This window comes from Podarcis gaigeae (assembly GCF_964106915.1).
Source record: "Podarcis gaigeae genome assembly, chromosome: Z".
Lineage (NCBI taxonomy): Eukaryota > Metazoa > Chordata > Lepidosauria > Squamata > Lacertidae > Podarcis > Podarcis gaigeae.
Window position 1 is genome coordinate 2,721,204 of NC_139691.1, and position 23,784 is coordinate 2,744,987.

At 49.2% G+C, this 23,784-nt stretch overlaps 1 protein-coding gene across 12 annotated transcripts in view; it reads right to left on the reverse strand.

Annotated features, from left to right (window-relative positions):
* DAB2IP (DAB2 interacting protein) overlaps positions 1-23,784 on the reverse strand; it is a 306,469-nt gene that overhangs the window by 101,272 nt on the left and 181,413 nt on the right. The window contains exon 1 of one of the 12 annotated variants that reach the window (XM_083721656.1): positions 574-849. The exons of 9 other annotated variants lie outside the window; for them this stretch is intronic. The gene's annotated coding sequence lies outside the window, so the exon portion shown is untranslated. Of the gene's footprint in view, positions 1-573; positions 850-23,784 lie in introns of those variants that run through there. 2 more of the 12 variants (XM_083721653.1, XM_083721655.1) reach the window with 2 other exon arrangements.

Below are 23,784 nucleotides of genomic sequence, written 5' to 3' on the forward strand. Positions count from 1 at the left end.
ATAGCATATATTCAACGCCAAAAACAGCGACCATTCGTTGTTGACAAAGGACAGCTGGACATGTAAAGGGCCCCATTACCTTCACGAGCTCAGGGTCTCATCAAACCTAAAAACGGCCCTGCCCCATGTCACAAACAACCACTCCAGGAACTACGTTTACTCAGGAGTAGGAGACCACCCCGCTGCATCCCACGGAGCGGGAGTGTTCCCTCAGGAGGAAGCGCGTGCAACATCTGCCGCCGCTGCCAAGCGCGCCATCCAGCGCTGTACCGGTTGTTGCTCCCGAGCAAGCCCGCACCTGATTCTAGCACGCCAACGCCCACTTACTCTGGAGCAAGCCCCCCCCCCCGCGTGCAAGAGAGCTTGCTGCCAGGACGCCTTGCCGCCGGGCAGAGCCAGCGCCGCCGCCTTCCCTGGGCCTGATTCCCGATGGAAGGAAACGCACGATCGCCGCTGAGCCATCTCCCCATTACAAGCTCTGAATCGCGCTTGCAACCAGAACCCCCGAGGGGCTTGCTCATGAACAAACGAGGCGGGCGTTCATTTGATCCGGCCGTGTCGCAGCGCCCCTACCTTGGCAGCCGTCTCCGCCACTTGCGGGTCTCCTCGGAGGAGGAGGCGCCACGCCGAAAGCCCCACAGAGCAGTGCCTGGCGCTGGCCACCATCGCTCCCCAGCCTGCCTAGGCTCGGGGAGTGGAGCGGAGCGGGCGCTGCTCCTCTTCCTTCTGTTCCAGGCCCCAATCCTCCCGGGGGTTCGACCTAGCAGCAGCAGCAAAGGCGGACTCAGCCCGGGCGCAATCCAGCCTCCTTCCCTCGGCTGGCTTGTTCCGCGGGAAGGGAGGAGACAAAGGCGAGCCCGACCCGGCCCGGCCCCTCGCTTGCGCGGCCGGCCCGCCCTCCTCCTCGCTCCCCTTCCTTTGGGAATCGGGAAATAGGAGGAGAGAACAGATCGTGCATGTACTCAAAACTACGGTGCGACTTCCCCTCGCGCCGAACTGATTGCACACCGAATAGACTCTCGACTCTTTCTGCTTTCCCAGCGGCTTGAGCAACAGCAAAGTCTGGATCGAGAGGGTTTTTGGAGATGCTTAGAGACGCCCTTCTCTTGGTTGCCGGTGGTCTACAGGGCCAAGTTCAAACAGATTTTGTTACCCAGAGGCCACTGTGCAAAGTCACATCTAAACCGGCTGGCACATCTGCCAAAGCCCAGCCTAGGGTGCAGGATACCGTATTAGCAAGATCGACTGTTCTCTCCATGAAGGGATGTGACTACTGGGGAGATGGTAAAAGACCTGACCCAAGCAGAGAGGCTGTGGCTTTCTCAGGTCCTTATGGGCGGATTTCAGGCAGATTATATAGCATCCCCTCTTAAACTAGCCTTCTTCCCCAGCACGGAGAGATTGGCAGGTCTGTGGCTCCTTAGAGGCTTCCATGCTTTGCCTTTGAAGCTCCAGTCTGCAAGGCAATCTCTGTCTAAATTGGATGGTCTGAGGTTGGTTGCCAATAGCCTGCACTGTATTGTCCATTAGCCTTGTTAGAAAATACAGTATTTGGGGACTCAATTATTGCCAGAGCAAATGGGGGGGGGGGGAGGCAATGCTTACAGGTGCTTAAAATAATCATAGAACTGTGGAGTTGGGAGGGACCATGGGGGTCATCTAGTCCAACCTCCTTTTGCCCAACGTGGAGCTCGAACCCATGACCCCAAGATTAAGAGTCTCATGCTCTACCGACTTTCCAGTCCTCTTTTAAAGCTGTCCACGGATGTGGCCATCACTGCCTCTTGTGGTAGTGAGTTCCATAGTTGAACTACGTGCTGCATGCCGAAGGACTTTATCTGTCCTTAATCTTCCAACATTTTTTCGCGCTGCACGAAGAAGTCCCTCATAACAAAAATATGTTCTGAAACAAACAGAATTGGCATATGTGTGTGTGTGTGTGTGTGTGTGTGTGTGTGTTTGACTTGAAGGGCAGTCCAGCAACAAAAGCCTTTTTCCACCCTGAATAATTGGGTGCCCTCTTCCCACCTTGGATCAAATCTATGCTTCCAGGTGTCATAAGAAACCTGCAGAGACAGTGCAGGATAGTGCCCACCCCGGAAATGATCTCTTCCAGCTTCTGCCTTCTGGAAGAAGGTACAGGGTTATCAAGACTAGGACTAGTCGCCTGAGAAACAGCTTCTATCCAAATGTGATTTTGGTTTTAAACGCAGTGTAAGTAGTCTCTATGGGAGTATATTGTACAGTGGTACCTCGGGTTACATACGCTTCAGGTTACATACGCTTCAGGTTACAGACTCCGCTAACCCAGAAATAGTGCTTCAAGTTAAGAACTTTGCTTCAGGATGAGAACAGAAATCGTGCTCTGGCAGCACAGCAGTAGCAGGAGGCCCCATTAGCTAAAGTGGTGCTTCAGGTTAAGAACACTTTCAGGTTAAGAACAGACCTCTGGAACGAATTAAGTACTTAACCCGAGGTACCACTGTATTTTAAAATGGGGTATCAGAGTTTTTAGGGGGCTAACCAGGCTGGGATAGCTGGGATAGCAGACTTGTTGGGTTTTGAATGTTTTATGTAGATTTTTCAATTTCGTTGTTCTGTATGGGACAATGACAATACAGATTATCGTATCGAACACTTTAGAAGAAGAAGACAAGAACACAGCAGCACTTAGGGGCTCAGCATCCTTTACCATCTCTGGAGTGAAACAGCAAAGCACTTCTGCCCACCCCCTTCCCCACAAGTCTGCTTTCAAAAGCAAGCAGATAACATGCCCGAGACAATGACAGATTTTCATTCTGCCTGCCAACAGACCCTACCCCCCCTCCCCGCAGCAGTCAGGACTGAGTTTGTTCAAATTCTGCCTTCCTTGTGTTTATCGAGACTGCTGGAAGAGAGCAGACACCAATATGCAATTAATTGGCAACTGGTGAGAGCAGATTGCCGGAAGGAAAACCGAGGGGGCGAGGCATCGTGGCATCTGTGAAGTGGCTGAGAGTGGCAGATATAGAACACAGCAGCCTCGGTGGTGGGGTTTTAACACAAACACACCCCGCCCCATTTTTCTAAAAAAAGGATTTTGTTTGTGGAGGTGGACTCCCTCACCAATAGACAGAAATTGACAGAGATATACTAGCTGTTAGAAAACACAGGAGGGGAGATTGCTCCTATGTTCAGGTTCTGCTTGTGGGTTTCCCATTGACACACCTGGCTGGCCACACTGAGAAGAGGATGCTGGAACTGATGGACCATTGGCCTGATCCAGCCTCAGGGCTCTTCCTGTGTTCTTATATTCTTAAATGTGCACCATTTTGGAAGTACCCCCTGGCTTCTCAAGACTTTTATTACCACCCCACCCTTCACCCCCGGACCGCACCTGGTGGATGCAGTGGAGAAGATTATCTTTGGAACGTACTCTTGGAAAGGAAGAGTTTACAGAGAATAGTTACCGCTGGTGCCATGGAGTGTTCCTGTGGGAGGCAGCTCCTGGCACCTGCTGGGCTGCATACCTCGCTTCAACAAAAACGATTGAGGTGGGGGAGGTGAGTTTTTGGGAAGCAGGCCCAGCTTAAAACCTTGAGATAAGGTGCTCAGGCAGCAAGCGATGAGTTGGTGTTTGGTGGCGCCGTGTGAGGCACAAACCTGCGTGAAAGGATAATGGGAGGCTGCTAAGAGCCCTGCTGAACCTTCCCAGGTGGGAGGGTAGCAGTTGCTTCTCTGTATGATATACCTCACATTTGGTGTGATTTTCCAGAAACCAGCAGTGGGGAATCTCTATCTGGCTGGCCCTTGCAAAATCTTTCCAGGCTACACACTTCCCTGGCTCTGCCGCATGCCCTCCTTCAGCCTCATCACAAAATTTGGAGACAGGTGGATGGAGATCGTCCACCTGGGAAGGGAGCCCATCTAGGAGAAGGAAAAAACTGGTCCTCAACCTCTGCTGCTTTGCAGGACATCTTTGGGAGAAGAAAAGGCTAAGGAGAAGGGAAGCTTTTAATGTTTGATGCATTACGGTATTTTAATATTTTGTTGGAAGCCGCCCAGAGTGGTGGGGGAAGCCCAGCCAGATGGGCGGGGTATAAATAATATACAGTAGTACCTCAGGTTACATATGCTTCAAGTTACATATGCTTCAGGTTACAAACCCCGCTAACTCAGAAATATTACCTCAGGTTAAGAACTTTACTTCAGGATGAGAACAGAAATTGTGCTCCGCTGGCGTGGCAGCAGCGGGAGGCCTCATTAGCTAAAGTGGTGCTTCAGGTTAAGAACGGTTTCAGGTTAAGAACGGACCTCCAGAACGAATTAAGTACTTAACCTGAGGTACCACTGTATTATTATTATTATTATTATTATTATTATTATTATTATCCACAAATCTGGAGCAGAGTCCCCAAGATGGCGCCTTGTAAGCCTCCTTCCGGCAGGTGCCACGCTGGTGCCAAACGCCTTGCTATGCTTTCCTTTGCACCACATCAGTGTGGCCAAAAGGAGGGTTGTCTTGTTGTCTGCGCAGCCCAGGACCTCCAGACACGCTGCCCATACTTGTGCCCCTGGTAGGTCACTTGGTTGCTGCTAACACAGCAGTTTGGCTTCACTCCCAGATACACACTCCATTGCTTCTCGAGACAGTTGGATGCCAACAAAAGAAAGAAGGCTGGCATTCGGCTATGTCCTTAACCAAATTCTTCCCCTCACACTCCTGATGTCCTGCATATCGCAGAACAGAAAAACTGAAAGGTTAGGGAATAGGTTGGTGGGTGGAAAGGAGGACCCATTCCACGAGCCTTCCCCACAAACTGACCACACCCTGCCAGGCCATCCCACATCCCAAAAATAATTCCCAGAAGACAGAAGGCAGTCGAGGAAGGCTGCCTCACACAGGCCTTTTGCAACTGTCCAGAATTATTTCTTTCAGACCCACCAAATCATGTCAGCAAGGCACCTTCCCCCTTGCTGCAGACAAAAGGGATGCAGGCGAGAGAGCACATGCTGTTGTTTTATTTTTAAAATTAAGGGAACAGTCAAAGGCTGCCTGTACATTGCAGCCATATGACCTTTTTAAATAAAACAAACCAAATCAACACTACCCCCCTGTATTATCATCCTCATCTGTTAATAATTGGACATTTTCAGAGTGGATGGAGATTAGTCACCACCCAAGCCCTGATTATAGGTTGCATTTTGTGCCTGGTCTGGAGAGAGCCTCTCAGTTTCAGAGCAAAGGACAAATTTTTCGCTGGTTGAGGGGTCGGGGTCTCCGTTCTGCCCACCCCACCCCTCCCCACTTCATAAACAAAGCCTTTAAATCAAAGGGATGTGCCCCCCATTCATTTTGCAGCTTCAGGAGCTCCCTGGATCTCATTGTGGATAGGCAAAAGATGAATAAAAAGGTGGGCGGGGATGGAGACAGCTGTTTGGATGAATCAGCCACATCCAAGTATTCACAGATTTTTTGTATTGTGTGAGGAAAGCCAGAAAACAAAACCTTAAAACCACTTGATGATGTGCTCACAATCAGATGCACGCACACCCACACCCACACACCCCCTGGGTATATTTTCTAACTGAAACAAGAGGTGCAGGCCAACACAAAAGTGGTTCCATTCATTCATTCATTCATTCATTCATTCATTTATAGAAATATTCATATAATGCTATGCTGTAAATATCCAAACATAAAACCATGCAATTAAAATCATATATATATAACCATTTCCAAAAGGTGTTTAAAAGTTGGCACCAAAGTTGGCAACTGCGGAATGTCTAGTGGTCCAGGACACTCGGGGCCTTCTGGCGGTTCCCTCCCTGCGAGAAGTGAGGTTGCAGGAAACCAGGCAGAGGGCCTTCTTGGTAGTGGCACCAGCCCTGTGGAATGCCCTCCCAGCAGATGTCAAGGAAATAAACAGCTATCTGACTTTTAGACGACATCTGAAGGCAGCCCTGTTAGGGAAGTTTTTAATGTTTGATATTTTATCGTGTTTTTATTATTCTGTTGGGAGCCGCCCAGAGTGGCAGGGGAAACCCAGCCGGATGGGTGGGGTATAAATAAATTATTATTATTATTATTATTATTATTATTATTATTATTATTATGGCAGTGTTCCACAGGGCTGGGGTGATAGACACCAAAGGCTTGGTTTCTTGTTGTTGTCAAGTTACCCTCACCAATTGAGGTAACGACCAGCAACGCTCCTGCTGATGATCTGAGTGATCAAGCTGGGATGTAAGGGTTCAGGTGCTCTCTAGGTACACTGGACCCAAGTTGTCCAGGGCTTTGTGAATTAATACAAGGGCCTTGACCCTGGCTCAGAAGCAGATGGGCAGCCAGTGCAGATGCCTCAACAAGGGGGCCACACATTGTCGGCCAGGTGACCCCACTAGCAATCTGGCCACCGCACTCTGAAGTCGCTGGAGCTTCAGAACCAGACCCAAGGGCAGCCCCACGCAGAGCGCAGTGCAGCAGTGCAGACGTTACCAAATGCCTGTCCAGGAACAGCCGTATCTGGTTAAAGGCACTCCTGGCTACAAAGGACACAGCTTATGTAGATTTATGCCGTATAGGATGTAATTTCCTTCAATTCCAGAGGAATGAGTTACTAGTTCAGGGATAGGGGAGACTCTTTGTACATGCTCAAAGGCACTACTCTCTGCACAGTCCCTTCCCAATTCCCAAGGCTGAGGAACACTGGAAGCTGTTTTATTCCATCTAGATCAGGGTGACCAGTGCAGTGTGCAGTGCCTTCCAGGTGTTGGGTGGACTACAGTTCCCATCAGCCCCCCTTAGCATGGCCAGTGGTTAGGGATGATGGTTGCTGTAGTCCAGCAGCATATGGAGGACAACATATTGGTTACCCTTGGTCTAGTGCATTGCAGGGGTTTGGGGGCGTGTCAAATGGTCTTAAAACTAGTGGAAGGGGGTTGTCGAAGGACACTGGGTTTTGTTTTGTTTTTTGTTTTGAGGAAGTGGTGCAGCTTTAAAAGGACTGGCCCTCTGCAGCTTCTGCCTGCCCCCATCTGCTCGGCTGCTGTACCTTCCTAAGTACATAAATATGGAAGGCTGTCATCATGCAGCCCCCATTGGAGAATCTGTAGCACCGCATCTCAGTCCTGGATTTGTGCTTGTTTATTTGTTTCACAAGATTTTAAAAAAACCTCAAAAGAGGTTGCATGAACTCAGGGAATGGGGCGGAAGAGAGAAGGCAGGTTTTTAAAGAGTGATTTGAATTAAGCAGGGGTGGAGGGACACAGAGGAGCTGCAAGGACATGATGGGAGCTTGAAGGACATGTGAGGGGTGGGGTTGGGGTTGGGAAGCTGTAAAGTAAGTGGGGAGGGTTGGCAAGGAGGCAAGGAGGGGTTGTTGGGGGGTAAGTGGGCAGGCAGAGGGTGGCATCACAAGCAAGGGTAGCAGCCCCAAGTCTGTAAATAAGCAGACGGGGCCATAAGTAGTTACACCCCACAAGAAGGAGGTTTTCTGAGATTGGAAGAGGCTGCTTGAAGCCTCCAACTGCCTTTGGGAAGCAGGGATTGTGCAACGAATTGTCTACCCAATATAGCTGAAAGCAGAAGGGGCTGTGGAAAGCTACAGGCAGCAGTGTGCCCCCCCCCCCCCGGTTGGCCTTGAGCTCTGTGCGCTTTCCATCACACTGCGGGTAGTACTAGCAGTGTGTGCTCTGAATAATTCAGGTGCTGATCTGCAGGGACCAGTGTAAAAGGCATGAGCAAAAGCCATCCACCGGAGCTAAAGCTTGTTGCAAAAGCCTGCTTCCCTGCCAAACATTGTTGGCCAGAGAAAGCAGCCTGCAAACACCACCCCAGATATAAGAACATAGGAAGAGCCCGCTGGGTCAGGCCAATGACCCCATCTAATCTAGCATCTTCGTCTCATGGTGGCCAACCAGATGCCCCAGTGGGAAAGCCACAAGCAGGACCCAGGAGCAAATCTCCCCTCCTGTGGCTTCCGGCATTCAGGTACTGCTCTCTCTAACTGTGGAGACAAGAGCATAGCCACTGTGGCTAGGAGCCATAGGCAACCCTCTTCTCCATCAATCTATCCAATCCTATTTTAAAGGCGTTCAAGTTGGTGGGCGCAACTGCTTCCTGTGGAAGGGAGTTCCAGAGTTTAACTGCATGGTGACTCTTCCAACATTTGTTTCATTTAATGCCCACGAGTGTTATGAGAGAGGGAGAAAAACATTTCTCTGTCCACTTTCTCCACCCCACACATAATTTTATAAATTTCTATCATGTTGCCTCTTAACTGTTTTTCTCTAAACTCACACACACATACACACAGAGATATTCAAACATGCATGGCTTCATAGAGCAGGGGTGACAACAGGTTGAATGAAATTTATTATTGATTGACTGCACTTATCTTTCTGCCAAGGCATCCAAAACAGTTTTCATGTGTACACCATGCAAAGGTATTGTTATAGGTTTGAGGGGGGGGGGGGGAGTCAGTCTGGTTGGTATCCACAGGTCCATTCCAAATCTGTGATTCTGTTTATGTGGGGAAGAATATATATGAGGAAACCAGCCAAACCAGTTCCTTTGTTAAGGGAATGGTCTTGGATTGCCAGTTAAGTACCTTCTTGTACATGTCCAAAGAGGTTACCATCAAGATAAGTGGGTGGGCTTTTTCTCACCTCAACGGGGCTGGATGCCACATCATCTTAGGAGGGAGAACAGTGAGGGGTATTTTGGATGATGCTGGAAGCTGGGGAGACAGAGGTATGTCTTGCTCTGTGCTGTACCCCAAAGCTGTGACTTGGGGTTCTGCTGAAAACCTAAAGGAGAAGCAAGGTCTGCTGGGGTGCTGGTGCTGTGAACACCCTCCCCTCAGCCTATGCTCAGGTTGTATAGATATGTAAATAAAACTATATATCCTAAAGATCCCTCCGTATCCATTGATCTTCATACTAAGGAAACTAAAACCTGGGTAAACATTCTTCATGTCAAGGAAACGATGGCCTGGATCCTCTCCCCACTTGGAGACTGAGGTTAAACATGAGATAGTATTTTCACAAACCCCACTCAATGCAATCCTAACCACGTCCACTCAGTGATGTACAGTAAGTTCCATTGAATTCAGTGTGGCCAGGTAACTGGGCTTAGGGTTGCAGCCTATGCATGGACCAGGAAGGCACCAGTTTAAATTGTGTCTCACTGTGTGCTTGCCCTATGGCGCTTTGGCAGAAGACACTTTGCACATGTCCAGAGGTCCGGGCTTCCACTTGCCACAATCTGGAGCTCTATCCATAACAGGTTCTAGAGGCAATACCTCAAACAGAGCTTGCTCAAGATTTGCCAGCTGTCCAAAGAACAGGCTGTCCTGGGCTCATGCCCTCGAAGGAGGAATCCAGATTTGTGCAAATTGCTAAATCAGTTCAGCTTCATCTTCAAGAAGGGAGCAGGCCTAAATTTCCATGCAAGGGTGGAAATTACAAGGCCTGGCTGTGGTCAGTGTGATGTGGGAGATTCGCCCCTTCCACTCAGGCTAAATCCAGCACCCAGAAGGAGGAAGGTTTGCCAAGGGACATATACAAACATGCAATTTTCTCAGAGCAGAGCAGAAATTCTAGGGCAATTCTGGACAGAAGCAGTTGTGGCAGCCTGCTGTCCCTGGTTGCAGGGGCCCTTACTAGGTTCCTCCTCAGCAATTTGCCCTTCTGTGCAAATGTTCTTACATGAGGGCACTGGTGAAATCTAAGCCACCCTCCACCTTCTCTTAGCCAGAGACAGATCTGTGCCATAGGTCTGTGACCAATGAAGCTGAATGTTCAGCGATACACGACAGGTAAAAGAAAGTCCTTATTCACACAAAATAAAAAAATAAAAAACCCTTTCCAGTAGCACCTTAAAGACAAAGGGACCCTTGACCATTAGGTCCAATCGTGACCCACTCTGGGGTTGTGGCGCTCATCTTGCTTTATTGGCCGAGGGAGCCGGCGTGCAGCTTCCGGGTCATGTGGCCAGCATGACTAAGCCGCTTCTGGCGAACCAGAGCAGCGCACAGAAACGCCGTTTACCTTCCTGCCGGAGTGGTGCCTATTTATCGACTTGCACTTTGATGTGCTTTCAAACTGCTAGGTGGGCAGGAGCAGGGACTGAGCAACGGGAGCTCACCCCGTTGTGGGGATTCGAACTGCTGACCTTCTGATCGGCAAGTCCTAGGCTCTGCGGTTTAACCCACAGCACCCCCCGCGTCCCCTTACAGCAGCACCTTAGAGCAGTGGCATAGCGTGGGTTGTCAGCACCCGGGGCAAGGCAAGTAATTTGCGCCCCCTAACTCGTAGATTTGCGCCCCCTAACCCATGGATTTGCGCCCCCTAACCCTAACCCCCAGATGCTGCGCCCGGTGCGGCCGGCCCCCCTGCACTCCCCACGCTACGCCACTGCCTTAAGAGACCAACTAAGTTAGTTATTGGTATGAGCTTTCGTGTGCATGCACACCTCTTCCGGTACACTAAAACAGAAGTCACCAGACCCTTATATATAGTGAGAGGGTGGGGAGGGGTATTACTCAGAAGGGTGGTGGGAACTGGCAAATCATTGGATTCTTATCTCATTATACATGATAATTTTTTTAGCCATCTCACCCCTTGCTTTTTCCTGTAAGACCAATTGCAGTCATTAACAGTAGTCAACAGGTTTACCACACCTATCAGCCAATCACCCATTCCCACCACCCTTCTGAGTAATACCCCTCCCCACCCTCTCACTATATATAGGGGTCTGGTGATTTTTGCTTCAGTGTATCTGAAGAAGTGTGCATGCACGCGAAAGCTCATACCAATCACAAACTTAGTTGGTCTCTAAGGTGCTACTGGAAGGAATTTTTTTATTTTGTTTCGACTACGGCAGACTAACACGGCTATCTACCTGTAACTTATTCACACAGTGCATAACTAAACTATGGAACTCTGTCCCACAGGAGGCCGTCATGGCTGTAAAAGAAAATCAGACAAATCCATGGAAGATAGAGCTATCAGTGACAGCCAGGCATGAGGGCTGTACCGGATGGGCCCCCCTGAGGCCTGATCCGGCAGGATTTTCTTCTGTTCTTAAGTCTCCTAAAGTCCACATTTTAATGCAAAGCAAACCGCCTTCAAAATTCGCAGTTCGACAGATTTCATGATGCAGATTCTTCAGCTGGAGGAATGTGCACAACATTTGGGGAAACTGCACGCAGAGGTCAAAACTTGCTGCCACGCACTCCTTGCAGGGTGGGATCTGCCACCCCCTTGGCAGCACACCCCTCCTCAATGCTCCTGCTGCAGCAGACCCATTCCACCCACCCCTCCCTCTTCCGGCAACCCCCAGCTTGATTCCAGCTTCTGCTCCTCCTGCAAAGAAGCACAACAGCAGCGATGAGCAGACACTCCAGGGAGTGGAGGAGAGGCTACCACGTATCGGTAACTGCATGCTTGCCCTGAGTTCAGGAGGAACCCAGCAGCAAGCAAGCCAGGAACGCCCAGAACCCTGGCTACCGTGTGTGTGTGTGTGTGTGTGTGTGTACAGTGGCAAAGCTGCATGCTCCGCTACTGGGGGCAGAGAGCAGGTGGAGGCATGGCTGGAGCCCCAGGGGGGCGTGACACCCCCAGGGGGCGTGACACACTGCCGCAGGGGCGGGGCGTGCATCCTGGGGGCGTGGTACACCGCCCGCAGGGGGGTGGCACGCGTTCTGGGGCTGTGATGCGCTGCCTGTGGGGCATGGCGCCCGGCGTGTGCAGGGGGGCGTGGCATGTGTCCGGGGGGGGGGTCACCACGATGGCACCCTCCTGGAATAGTGGTGCCAGGGGCGGTCCACCCCCTCCACACTCCTGTTCCTCTGCCAGTCTGTGTGCAATGCCACGTTGAGTTCACTGGAGAGAAAGGTGGGAGTATAAACACAACTTTTATATCTAATGTGATGTAATGAACTTTAATTAAGTTATCGTTCCATAAGTTGCTTGTGTCCTCAGAGGCTGCTATAACCCTCGTTCAACCCTCTCAGACATGGGCTGTCAGTTTGCCCATTAATATAAAGTTACAGAGCTGGGAGATCCAGATTGCAAACAGGTATACATTTAGAGTTTTCCAGTACCTTGAAAGACCCCCCCCCCTTTAATCCCCACAACAACCCAGTGAGGTAGAGAGGCATACCCAAGGTGGCTCCAAGGTCACACCCAGTCAGCTTCATGTGGCCAGATGGTGATTTGTCCGCTGCTGTCTCCCAGGTCCTAGTCCAACACTCTAACCACTGCACCACCACTGCCTCTCTGATGTGTGAAGCCTTCACATTGGGACATGAATCAGAGCACGTCTCTCTGCCACGGCTCGCTGTGCCATAAAAATCTCATGTCCCAACCCTGGATGTGTTCCATCCTTCCCACAGGTGTGAAGTCTCTGTAACACACAGCCAGCTTCTGCTCGGGAGAATTAATCTCTCTCTCTCTCTGACAGTCGGATCAAGGCATTATCTTCGTCGTAATTCCAGACTGCAAGCCATTTTTCCTTACACTTGTCATGATGACAGAAAACCCACATCACAGCAAGGGAAATAAAAACAAGGAGGGGGGTAATCTCTCTCCCTGCGCCTCTCCCTCCATTGTGTTGCCTTTTTTAAAACAGCCACTACCATGAAGGCACTAAAAGGAACCAGTCTTGATCATGCATATTTTGTTTGTTTGTTTGTATGTAATGAAAATGAAGGATTCCACTCACATTACAAAACGTTTGGGTTTTTCATTTAAACTGCTTATCCCCTTCTGTACAAATAGTAGTCTGGGGTAAGAACTTAACATTATCTGGTTGGTAAAAGAAGGAAAAGGGGTGGGGAGGAACGACTCTTTTGGCTACAACATCTACGCCATTGGTTTCCCAAACTTTTCCCAGCCCCTGTGCTTCCATAAACTCACCCCTGGTGCCCCCTAGCCTGCTCTATGAAAAGCATTATTCAGAATAGCAGTTTGCAAGACTTATTCAGGTTGAAAAAATTCAAAACAATTAATTTCACATTTTATTCAAGATCCATTTTTTTAACTATTCAGTTTAACAATTTCAACAGAATTGATGAACTTGATCCAGTGATACCACCTTTCAGAGTCTTTTTCACCTTCAGTGGCCCCTGGGCCCCTTAGCGTCCCACTTCAGTGATGGCCAAATTTGGCCCTCCAGCTGTTTTTGGACTACAACTCCCATCATCCCTAGCTAACAGGATCAGTGTTCAGGGATGATGGGAATTGTAGTCCCAAAACAGCTGGAGGGCCAGGTTTGGCCATCACTGCTTGACTAGGTAATCTCATCACCTCCTGGGGGCAGCACTGCCCACTTTGGGAACAAACTAATCCAAGCCAAGGATGGGGAATAATAATAATAATAATTTATTAGTTGTACCCTGCCCATCTGGCTGGGTCTCCCCAGCCACTTGGGTCAGCTTTCAACAAAGATTAAAAATGCATTAAAATGTCACACATGACAAACTTCCCTGAACAGGGCTGCCTTCAGATGTCTTCTAAATGTCAGGTACAGTGGTTCCTCGCAAGACGAAATTAATTCGTTATGCGAGTTTCTTCGTCTTGCAGATTTTTTGTCTTGCGAAGCACGGATGCACCCTGGTATTAACGGTTTTAAGAAAAAGGAAACAAACTCACAAGACGTTTCGTCTTGCGCAGCAAGCCCATAGGGAAAATCGTCTTGCGAAGCAACTCAAAAAACGAAAAGCTCTTTCGTCTTGCGAGTTTTTCGTCTTCCGAGGCATTCGTCTTGCGAGGTACCACTGTAGTTGTCTTTCTCTTTGTCATCTGATGGGAGGGCATTCCACAGGGTGGGTGCCACTACCGAGAAGGCCCTCTGCCTCGTTCCCTGTAGCTTTGCTTATCACAGTAAGGGAACCGTCACAATGCCCACTGGACCTCAGTGTCTGAGCAGAACGATGGGGGTGGAGACGCTCCTTCAGATATACCGGACCGAGGCCATTTAGGGCTTTCAAGATCAGCAACAACACTTTGAATTGTGCTCGGAATTGTACTGGGAGCCAATGTAGGTCTTTCAAGACCGGTGTTATGTGGTCTCAGCGGCCGCTCCCAGTCACCAGCTGCCATATTCTGGATTAGTTGTAGTTTCCGGGTCATCTTCAAAGGTAGCCCCACGTAGAGTGCATTGCAGTAGTCCAAGCGGGAGATAACCAGAGCATGCACCACTCTGGCGAGACAGTCCGCAGGCAGGTAGGGTCTCAGCCTGCATACCAAATGAGTCTGGTAGACAGCTGCCCTGGACACAGAATTGACCTGCGCCTCCATGGACAGCTGTGAGTCCAAAATGACTCCCAGGCTGCACACCTAGTCCTTCAGAGGCACAGTTACTCCATTCAGGACCAGGGAGTCCTCCACACCAGCCTGCCTCTTGTCAGGATTTAACATGTGACCCTCCAGATGCTGGTGGACCCCCAGCTCTCAAAGTCTCTGGCAGCTGGTGGCAGCTGGAGTTATGAGACCATAAGAAGAGCCTGATGGATGATGCCAATGTACTGTATTTGCATTCAGCAGCATTTTCTGCCTCCGACTGTGGAGGCACAGCAGAGCCATCATGGCCAGTAGCCTTTGATTGCCCTCCCCTCCATGTATTTGTCCGATCGTCTTCTAAAGCCCTTCAAGCTGGTGGCCATTTCTGCGTCCTGTGGGAGGCAATCCCATCGTTTAGGCGCTGTGAGTCCAACTACATATGGAGATCCTATTCCTGATCCAACTCCCAGAAGTGCAAGCTGGATTTCGAAGGGGCAGAGGAACCAGAGACCAAATTGCAAACATGCGCTGGATTATGGAGAAAGCTAGAGAGTTCCAGAAAGACATCTACTTCTGCTTGACTGACTATGCAAAAGCCTTTGATTGTGTCGATCACAGCAAACTATGGCAAATCCTTAAAGAAATGGGAGTGCCTGATCACCTCATCCGTCTCCTGAGAAACAAGAAGCTGGGACAAGAAGCTACAGTTAGAACTGGATATGGAACAACTGATTGGTTCACAATTGGGAAAGGAGTACGGCAAGGCTGTATATTGTCTTCCTGCTTATTTAACTTATATGCAGAATTCATTATGCGAAAGGTTGGATTGGATGAATCCCAAACCAGAATTAAGATTGCCGGAAGAAATATCAACAACCTCAGATATGCAGATGACACAACCTTAATGGCAGAAAGTGAGGAGGAATTAAATAACCTCTTTAATTTTGAGGAGAGCGCAAAATATGGTCTGAAGCTCAACATAAAAAAAACTAAGATCATGGCCACTGGTGCCATCACCTCCAGGCAAATAGAAGGGGAAGAAACAGAGGCAGTGAGAGATTTTACTTTCTTGGGCTCCATGACCACTGCAGATGGTGACAGCAGTCACGAAATTAAAAGACGCCTGCTTCTTGGGAGAAAGGAGATGGCAAACCTAGACAGTATCTTAAAAAACAGAGACATCACCTTGCCAACAAAGGTCCGTATAGTAAAAGCTATGGTTTTCCCAGTAGTGATGTATGGAAGTGAGAGCTGGACCATAAAGAAGGCTGATTGCCGAAGAATTGATGCTTTTGAATTATGGTGCTGGAGGAGACTCTTGAGAGTCCCATGGACTGCAAGAAGATCTTCCATTCTTAAGGAAATCAGCCCTGAGTGCTCACTGGAAGGACAGATCCTGAAGCTGATGCTCCAAGACTTTGGCCAGCGCATGAGAAGAGAAAAGACCCTGGAAAAGACCCTGATGTTGGGAAAGATGGAGGGCACAAGGAGAAGGGGACGACAGAGGATGAGATGGTTGGACAGTGTTTTCGAAGCTGCGAACATGAGTTTTACCAAACTGCCGGAGGCAGTGGAAGACAGGAGTGCCTGGTGTGCTCTGGTTCAGTGGCGTAGCGTGGGGGGTGCAGGGGGGGCTGGCTGCACCGGGTGCAACATCTGGGGGTTAGGGTTGGGGGGCGCAAATCCACGGGTTAGGGGGTGCAAATCCATGGGTTAGGGGGCGCAAATTACTTGCCTTGCCCCGGGTGCTGACAACCCACGCTATGCCACTGCTCTGGTCCATTTGGTCACGAAGAGTCGGACACGACTAAACAACAACAACATCCCTGATCCAAATATCTGCTCAACTACAAAGCGCACTGGGAAATACTGATCGACTTATACTCTCTCTTAGTTTTATCTACCTTGCATGGTTGTTGTGAAGATATTAAGGAGGAGAGGAGTCCATGCATGCATGCTCATTCCTTGGAGGGAAGGTAGCATAATGTGCAAACAGCAAGCATAAATAAAAGTTTTCTAAACCCTCCAAAAAGAGCCACCTACTCTCCACTGAATCACAGTCACCGCTTGAAAGGTAAAGGACAGAGGGAATCTGAGTTATTTCGCTATACCATGATGGAATATCCACAATCATAATCCTATATTTGTTTACACACACACACACACACTTCTGTCTCTGAATACAAGTTGATGGGAATTGCAGGTGGACGGACAATTCTAGGATTCTTAATAGTGGGTTTCTCCATTTCAGTTTAGAAACAGGATGGTGTGCAATCTGAGGCTCCAAAATCCAGGAGGAGAATTCCAGGAGCACCCCTAATATTTGAGTTGCCCCCTCTCCCTTTCCGCAGGCTGGGAGCAGCTTGCTGCCAAGGTCTCTCTGCTTTTGAAGCTGGCGCGGTTAATCCCTTCACCTCCACACCTGCTTTGCTAAAGGAGCACGTCTACACCTCCCATTTCAATGTGATCTTTTTCAAAAGCAGCAGATGCCTCCTGGATCCTGCTCCATGAGGAGTTATCAGAAATTCAGACACCCTGCACTTTAGAGAAGAGAAGAGGCATCTTCTCCATATATTGAAATGAAATTTGAATTCCGCCCCTCCCTTGGAAACACACACTTAAAAGCAAGGAATGACTCTTTAATGACAGTGCTAGAGAGAGAGAGAGAGAGAGAGAGAGAGAGAGAGAGAGAGAGAGATGAATCAGCCAAAGGCCCAGGTCTCCCTTTTCAAGTGCAGAAACTTTAGATTCCCACTCCCCTCTTTAAGAAAAAAAGAAATCTATTCCCCCCTCCCCAAGGTCGCTGAGAGTTTGCATGAAACAGATCTTTTTTAAATGCATGACTTTGACTTCCAAAAATACAGACACATGTTAACCTACAACATCTGCTTGAAACTGAATGCATTTAGCAATGGGAGAAGTTAAGAGTGAAGAGAGGACAGGAAAAATGGAGCCACAAAGGAAGGTTGGAAGCACCAACAGGCTTTGAATGCAGAGAGAACAGGAGGGCAAACGAGTTGCTTTGCTAATCCCAAGAGGCTCTTGCAGACTGGAATCTTCAGCTTTTTATTTAGTGAAGGGTTTTGTAAAGGGGGGAGGGGAACATCCACCGTGTTCACTTTAAATGCTTGGTTTGGATTTGGGTGTAATTCTGGGGCAGCAGATGCTTGAATCGCATCTGAGCTACTAGTCCTGCAGGTGGAGCCAGGGTTGAATAGGGTGGAGCCAATGGTGACACCTGGATATCAATGAGTTTTCATGTCCAAACAAAATAAAATACCGTAAATAAAATTTAAAAAATCAAAAAATCCTTCCAGTAGCACCTTAGAGTACCTAAGTTAGTTATTGGTATTAGTTATTAGTTGGTCTCTAAGATGCTACTGGGACGCAGGTGGCACAGTGGGTTAAACCACAGAGCCTAGGACTTGCCGATCAGAAGGTCAGCGGTTCGAATTCCTGCAACGGGGTGAGCTCCCGTTGCTCAGTCCCTGCTCCTGCCAACCTAGCAGTTCGAAAGCATGAAGTGCAAGTAGATAAATAGGTACCGCTCTGACGGGAAGGTAAACAGCGTTTCCGTGCGCTGCTCTGGTTCGCCAGAAGCGGCTTAGTCATGCTGGCCACATGACCCAGAAAGCTGTCTGCAGACAAATGCCGGCTCCCTCAGCCAGTAAAGCGAGATGAGCGCCACAACCCCAGAGTTGGACCTAATAGTCAGGGGTCCCTTTATCTTTAAAAATAATAAATAAATAAAAAATAAGATAGCTGCTTATTTCCTTGACATCTGATGAAAACGCGTTCCACAGGGCGGGACCTACACCTTCACACCTGTCTCTCTCATCCCCCTACCCCTTGCTTTTTGGCTGAGCTGCTTCACCTTGGATCACGGTTTCCATGTTAGCTGAGCCCTTCTGTCACCTGGGAAGGCCAAACAGATTAAGCCCCAATCCCTCCAGCCGGTGTTTAGAGAGGAACACAACAGAGTGGCTTTGAAGTGAAGGTTTGTTTAGGGAACACCATAATGCAAGAAGAAGAACTGATTGTCTGATACAGTTTGTTTTTCTCGCATAGCCTTTACCAGCCTGATGCTCATCTGCAAAGCATAAGGCTGGCAAGGTCAGTCCTTGTTCATCCAGGCAGATGAAGCTTATGAAAGTAGGAAGAGCCATTAGCTGGATCAGGCCAATGAGCTATCTAGTCCTGTTCTCACAGTGGCTGACTAGATGCTTGTGAGAAACCAGCAAGCAGGATTCTTGCACAAGAGCAGGTCTCCTCTCCTGTGTTTTCCTGCATCTGGTATTCAGAAGCCTCGCTGCTTCTTGACCACGGAGGCACAGCGCAGTAACTGTGGCTCCTCTCCTCCTCCTCCATGGATTTGTCCAAACCTCCATCAAGGCTCTCCAAATTGGTGGCCATCATTGCCTCCTGTTGGGACGCGGGTGGCGCTGTGGGTTAAACCACATAGCCTAGGACTTGCCAATCAGAAGGTTGGCGGTTCAAATCCCTGCGACGGGGTGAGCTCCCCTTGCTCAGTCCCTGCTCCTGCCACCCTAGCAGTTTGAAAGCACATCAAAGTGCAAGTAGATAAATAGGTACCACTCCGGCGGGAAGGTAAACAGCGTTTCCATGCACTGCTCTGGTTCACCAGAAGCGGCTTAGTCCTGCTGGCCACATGACCCAGAAGCTGTACGCCGGTTCCCTCGGCCAGTAAAGGGAGATGAGCGCTGCAACCCCACAGTCGGTCACGACTGGACCTGATGGTCAGGGGTCCCTTTACTTTTAAGGTGTTATTGGAAGGAATTTTTTTTTAAAAAAATTAAATTTTATTTTGTTTCAACTACAGCAGACCAACACAGCTACCTACCTGTAACTTTTCATGTCCAAGTACTGCTTTTACCAGCGAGAGGGTCGGGCACATGACATGATTGTCTGATGTTATTTTTCAGTTTTTCAGTGTTTCAGAGGAATTTGGTCACTAAAGAGGCACATGTTTTTGGGGTGCTCCTGGCTAATGAGCCCTTTTTAGCGAGACCCCCACACACCAAAATTTGCTGTAGGACCAGAGCAGAGATAGAGAGCACCATTTTTTTTTTAAAAAAAAACCAAATCAAAACTTTGCACCTAGCTAACATGTGTGCTAATTCTCCGGCCTCTATATAAATTAAGCACACTTACCAAATTACTCCCACAATGCCTAATTTATCCTACTTTCCCTTTTTTTTAAAAAAAAATGGTCCATTTCCCCTCCTGATTTTGTTAGAGGCAGGTTAAGAGCAGCTTAAGAACAGCACAACATGCCATAAAACATGCAATGTTAGGGGTATCATTAAAAGTTAGAACAAACAAATAATTGGATATGACAAAGATTAAAAGTTATGGATGTAGTAGAAAAGGCTGCAAAGTTAAAGTGGACATATGCAGCGGATGTGGCAAGGGATGACTTGGATCAATGGAATAAACTTGCAGGGATGGCCAACGCCCAAAAAACTGCCATCTACTTACAGAGTTAAAAACTGGCAGTGATCTACCCCCTTTACGGTAAAAGTTGTTGAGCTGTTTTTAGAGAGGAGGAAAGGAAAGCCCGCTTTTTCTAGGGAAGTCAAAGTTGTTGAGCTTCTTTGGGGGGAGCCAGTGATCTACCAGTGATCTACCACAGATGTCCAGTGATCTACTGCTACTGGTAGATCACGATCTACCTGTTGGATGTGCCTGGAATAAAGCAGTGCTGGCGTTGAGACCTACAGTCTCAAAAAGCCAAGGGGATGACCACCTACGTGATGGGTGGAAGAACTAAAACCAACAGCAGGACTTATGTGGTTGCAAGCCACAAACAACAGAGAATGATGGGGAGACCCTGAAGAGGAGTCTGTCCAAAGGCAGATGCGAGAGACTGGTGGAGGAGGAGGATAGGGTAGGGGCAGGGTGTTATGCAGAACACAAAAGTTATGCAGAATACCTCCAGTTCTGGAGGTGTGAGCAGACCAGAGCTCAGCACAAAAAAATTGCATAAAATTTGCAAATGTCATGCCTCTGGGAAATTAAGGTGGCATTGGAGTCCTCATGCACTCAGCGCCCCCCCCCCTCTGGAGGCTCTGTAGACATTATGCGGTGGGCGGGTGGAAAGAGAGGTGGGGGAGAAAGAAGGGCAGGATACTGATCCTTCATTCTGTTGCATAGTGTTTGTGCAGGGTGTTTGTGCATAGTGTTTGCCAACCCCATCCTCCTCCAATCCTATCTGATAGCTGCAAAAGGAGTCAATAGGTGCATCCCCTGCCCCCCAAAAGAATTGGGTGCTATTTCCTGGTGTCCCTGGAAGTGTTTTCACCATCTCTCTCCAGGTGGTATTGTTAATGTCATAGAGCAGGTACCATCCCTGGACTCTGTGGTCTCTCAACAACTGTTTTTGATGCTAACTCTCCTCATCTGGAAATTCCTCAACGGGGAACTGGCAGGCGCACAGCCTCCCAAAACAGCCAGCCCTGTCAGATCATCCCTCCCACAGTAATGCACAGGTGCAGCAGGGGAGTGTTTGGGATGTGCACAAGTGAACTTGGGGCTCACACAAAGTTTCCCCAGAACCCCCTACGGTGCACAGAGGTTCCACAGCAGATGAGTCAAGGTAGAAAGTGGCCCCTAAAGATAGAAACAAAGCCTGTGATGGTTTCATTATTCCAACTCCCTTCTGGCTACCCCCTCTGCTGATGACTGGCATTGGCCCTCTGCAGACTTTCATCCAGTTCCAGCCCTGATCCTGCTAGCAGTTGCCCACCAGCTGCCTGCAGGACCAGGTTTCTTCAGAGACTACCTTATCTCTTATGCACCCAGTAGATCACTGGGGTCTGCAGGAGAGTCTCTCCTGCAAATTCCTAAGACCTCAGAAGCCCACTCTGCCGTAACTTGGAGCAGGGCTTTTAGTGTGGCTGCCCTTATCCTGTGGAATATGCCAGTCACCTGCTATCTGCACTCTCTGGAAACAGTTGGATATATTTTTGTTCCAACAGGCTTTTCCAGCTGGATCAATGGGTCTTTTGTAAGGGGTCTCATAAGATCCTAAGAAGGCACTGCTGGATCAGGCCAGTGGCCCATTCAGCTCAGCATCCTCTTCTCACAGTGGCCAACCAGATGCTTATTATGGGGAATGTGGCAAGCAGGATTCAAGCACAGGAGACCTCTCCCCTCTTGTAGTTTCCTGAAACTGATATTTGGAAGCACTCTGCCTCCAACTATGGAAGCAGAACAGAGGATTAATGAGGATTAGACAAAATAATGGAGGAGTGGGCTATTGGTGGTTAGTAGCCACGAAACCATCAATAGCCCTCTCCTCCATTACTTTGTCTAATCCTCATTTACCGGCAAATCCATCCTAGTTGGTGGTCATCACCACCAACTGCAGGAGGGAGTTCCCTAGTTTAACTATGCACTATTCTGCAGACGCGGGTGGCGCTGTGGGTTAAACCACAGAGCATAGGACTTGCCGATCAGGAGGTCAGCGGTTCGAATCCCCGCGACGGGGTGAGCTCCCACTGCTCGGTCCCTGCTCCTGCCAACCTAGCAGTTCGAAAGCACCTCAAAGTGCAAGTAGATAAATAGGTACCACTCTGGCGGGAAGGTAAACGGCGTTTCCGTGTGCTGCTCTGGTTCGCCAGAAGCGGCTTAGTCATGCTGGCCGCATGACCCGGAAGCTGTACACCGGCTCCCTCGGCCAATAAAGCAAGATGAGCGCCGCAACCCCAGAGTCGTCCGCCACTGGACCTAATGGTCAGGGGTCCCTTTACCTTTTATTCTGCCCTGAATCTTCCAGCATTCAGCTTCACTGAATGTCAACAGCTTCTAGAGTTTAGCCTTGTTTTAAAGGTATTTGTTTATGTGCAAATTGCCTTGCTGCTGTGGTTTGGAAGGCGATTAGTAATTAATTGTCATCATCATAATTATCCACCAGCACTGGCTTGACCGTCAGGCCCCGTCGGAGAGCTGCTACCCTGATCAGGTAGCCTGTTAGGAGTCTTTCCAAATGTTAGTTTCCCTAACCCCAAGTTTGCTGCAGAATCTAAAGCAGGGAGGAGACGGCCATTTGATCCCTGGAATCAATAATCCCCTGTAGTTAGGCAAAGAACACAGTCTATAATAGGACCCTTAAAAAGATGAACTGTGGGGCTCAGCCATAAATTTTGGTGGGCCGTGTTAACACATCAGGTTCCCAGTGGAAAGACTTAAGTATTTGGGGAGCATTAAAAACTCGATCCATACATATCCATGTTTTAAAACAGAGAGTAACTTTATTACAGAAGATAACTTTCCCATGTAAATTTATGGGGCTCTTTCTCCCAACCAAACTTCAGCCTCTTATTCAATTTATCCTTGTTTTATTGCCTGCAGGTAAATCCCAGCTAGTGGCATTTACTAGAGTAATTCTGCTTAAGTGCAGCTATGAAAAACAGCCCGGTTTGGTTTGGGTCCAGCACCTGATCAAAAGGCATTTTTTGCGTGGGGCAGAAAGGATGATGGAAGAAACTCTCCTCTACCCCTAAATAAAGTGTGCTTGTGCTCTCACGGTCAGGGATTGGTCAGCTGTGACTCCTGCATTGCAAGGTATTGAGCTAGACCAGGGGTCGGCAAAATTTTTTAGCCGTGGGCTGTCAACGTTTCCCCCCTGTTAAGGGAAATTCCCTTATTCTGAATAGGATTCCTTGCAAGAAAAGGGAAAAGTTGACAGCTATGCGGTCCACTGTCCCTCAGACCTTGTGGCGGGCTGGAGAAGCAGTACCGGGGGGATCTGGAAGAAGAGGCAAGGGGGGCAAGTAGTCCTCCTCCTCAGCCCCCAGCCGCTGCGCTTACTTCCCAGGGGCTACCGCCACCACCGTCTTCTCGTGGGTAGGCAGAGGGAGCTTGTCCGCTCCTCTCTCTGGCCCACAGGAGCACCAGGGCAGCGAAGGCAGAGGGAAGATGAGCACCGCAAAAGGGCTAGCTCCGGAGAGGGGCTGCTCAAAATGGCGCTCAACCAGCTTAGCACAGCCCCCTTCCTCCTCTAGGCAGGGCGGGGAGAAGCCAGAAGGAGGGAGGGAGGAGGCGCTACCGTGGTGTGTGGGAGGGAGAGTAGGGGGGGAATGGAATGGCGCAGGGCGGGAAATGGTACAGCCTGAACGAATAGAATTCCCATGCCGATCCACGGACAGTCCGTGGGCCAGATCCTGAAGGCTACTGGGCCTGATCCGGCCCACGGCCCTTAGTTTGCCAACCCCTGGACTAGACAGCCCTTGGGGGCCTTTCCAGCTCTACAAGTTTCTGTGTTCTTTCCCCCATAGGATCCTAGGACACTGCCTTATACCACGTCTGATCATTGTTGCCTCTAGGTCAGTACTGCTCACACTGACTGGCAGCGTCTCTCCGGGGTTCCAGGCAGGAGGCATTCCCAGATGCCTTTGAACCTGGGATCTTCTGTATGCGAAGCAGATGCTGAGCTATATGCCCCCTTCTCTTTCACCCTCAGGCCTCAGCTGAAGGCCATCTGAAGTGAATATT